Below are 2482 nucleotides of genomic sequence, written 5' to 3'. Positions count from 1 at the left end.
AGGATATGAGTAGTTCAGATCAAATAGCTTTACACACGCTTGAAACAGTTAATGAGGCCGCAACCACATCATATGAGAGGATTTTTTGCACTAGCTTGCACAATTTAGGGGTATATAGTTCTGATTTTGGATGGGGTAAGCCTATAAAAGTAAGCATACCAACACATCCGATGAAGAACTATGTAAATTTCTTGGATGATCCAAATAGAGGCGGGATAAATGTAATAATCACCTTGAGAGAAGCTGATATGTTAATATTTCAAGGTAACAAAGAGCTCCTGGAATTTGCTTCTCCGGATGTTCCATCACTGGAATAAGTGAAGAACCATCTTTGCACGCCAAAGTAGTCTTGATTATGTGTGAATAGTGGTGACGAATGGACGCGTTGCGTCGAATATGAGCGTGTTGAAAACAGATCAACCACCCATATTCAGTTTTTTTTTCTTTTTCAATTTAATTTTTGTTATGCAACTTTTATTGTTTTCCTTCTGTTTTCCATATTTAATGAATTGATGAAAATGTGCTTGTTAATTAATCTTTGATGTCCTAATAATTAAGATATATGAAAACTGTACGTGCAATTGTTCTTGTGTGTATGACTAATTCTTCTTTGGGAAAAATAGCAAACTGTGAATTAATTGAATTTTTAAGAGATCATGGCGTGCTTTAATTATTAATCTTAGCTTGGCATAATTTTCATGTGGATTAATGTCCAGGATATTTGATAAGTTACAGGGCGTTACAAAGAAATGCCAAAGATATTTCATAGTTTCATAAGTCTAATTAGCTCTCTACTCTTCATCCCTCGAATGACTTGAACGACTACCTTAACTAAGGATGTGAGACACATGTTGCCACGTGGAATTTTTAGTACACCTGACATTTTTTTTAACCTCAACTCAGTGATTAACGACCTTAACTAACTAAGGATGTGACAGACACCCGTTGCCACATGGAATATTTAGCACACCTGACATTTTTTTTAACCCCAAGCTGTGTTTAACGACCTTAACTAAGGATGTGAGAGACACATGTTCCCACATGAAATTTTTCAGCATACCTGACAATTTTTTAACCTCAACTCAGCGTTTAATGTCAGCGTCAAGTGTAAAAGGCTATCAAATAAAAATGTTCAATGAAAATGTCCGTTAATTATCATGAATCTGATTAAATTGTAACAAATGCTAAACGTGCTTATTGCATTTGAATTTGTTGTTCTTTTTCAATAATTTAAAATTTAAAACACCTATATCACACTGCCTTGAAAGTTAATTCACTCCTTTATGCAATGATTTAAGACTACAGGTTAAAGGTCATAAATAAACTCCATATCAAATACTAATGAAATTATTTTATTAGATCCTTATTTCTAAAAAAAACTTGCAACACGAAGGACATGAAAAGCTAATATTATAACAAGGAACGAGTTCTCTATATAAAGTGAAACCGGGATTCAACTGGTGATGGAATCAAGAGTTGACTGGTGATAAGAGTGAGGTACAAGAGCATCTGAGCCCGGTGTTAAGATGGTAGCTCATTTAGCTCCTGAGGCACCATACTGGACACAAAGGACTTATTGAATAGTCTTTTAGTCATTCTTCACAAGGCTCCCATTGATTTCGATCTTTGTTAATGTATTAATAATTTCACTAATCCAATCTTGCAATATGTTCTTCATCTTTGTGAAAAATAGAACATAATTTTCGCACAAACTGAGAAATGAGAACTGATTATCACAAACTCACACACTTCAATACCATTATATGTAACATATAACACATTCTTTTTTTCGGTTTCCTAAGGTATCCCCACAGCCGGTAGCCGTGAGACTAATCCTCCGTTCCACGGTCAACGCACTAAGCAGTGGGAAACTGGCCACAGAGTTTTCTCCATTTTTCTCCATTCACCAGAAGTGGGGATCGAACCTCCAACCTCTTGCTTAAGGGGTGAGGTGCTGAACCACCACACCAACCTTGTGGTTAACATATAACACATTCATAACATGTTGAAAGCTAACACAAAAAATCCAATATCCCACCTATAGGAACATAAAAGCAAAATGAAAAGTCATTTATCACTCAGTTACCAGCATAACCCTTCTAAAAACCTCTGATGTATTTTCTATCATATAGAGTAGTTCAAAACTGCAAGCAAATCCACATTCCACGCCATTGAAAAACTTCCGATTACATGAGATATATAACCACAACTGTCTCCCCCTGAGAAGCGCAATAGAACAGAAACGTTAGTCCCTTCTAAAGATGGCCAGCCGACCATTACCATGGCGTAAAATTAATTGATGAAAAGAATAAAGCACTACCAAGTAAAGATATATCTCAAAAAGAAAGCAGCCCATGTATAATGCATATATGAGTGTGTGCGTGCACACACTAGGAATCACTTCGACAATCAAACATGACAAACACTTCTGCACTCCAATACACTTCCTATCATCCAATCAATGTGACAGAAGTGCAGCATC

General features: G+C 36.0%; 1 protein-coding gene across 3 annotated transcripts in view; it reads right to left on the bottom strand.

The window, feature by feature from the left end:
* Positions 1-1730: 1730 nt before the first annotated feature.
* Positions 1731-2482, bottom strand: part of LOC107850457 (actin-104) — a 4735-nt gene continuing 3983 nt past the window's right edge. For all 3 annotated transcript variants that reach the window (XM_016694989.2, XM_016694988.2, XM_047400893.1), the window contains exon 6: positions 1731-2219. The gene's annotated coding sequence lies outside the window, so the exon portion shown is untranslated. The remainder of the gene's footprint in view (positions 2220-2482) is intronic.

Source organism: Capsicum annuum, chromosome 12, assembly GCF_002878395.1.
Source record: "Capsicum annuum cultivar UCD-10X-F1 chromosome 12, UCD10Xv1.1, whole genome shotgun sequence".
Lineage (NCBI taxonomy): Eukaryota > Viridiplantae > Streptophyta > Magnoliopsida > Solanales > Solanaceae > Capsicum > Capsicum annuum.
The sequence above is the reverse complement of the archived record's forward strand: the minus strand, read 5'-3'. Positions and strand labels throughout refer to the sequence as shown.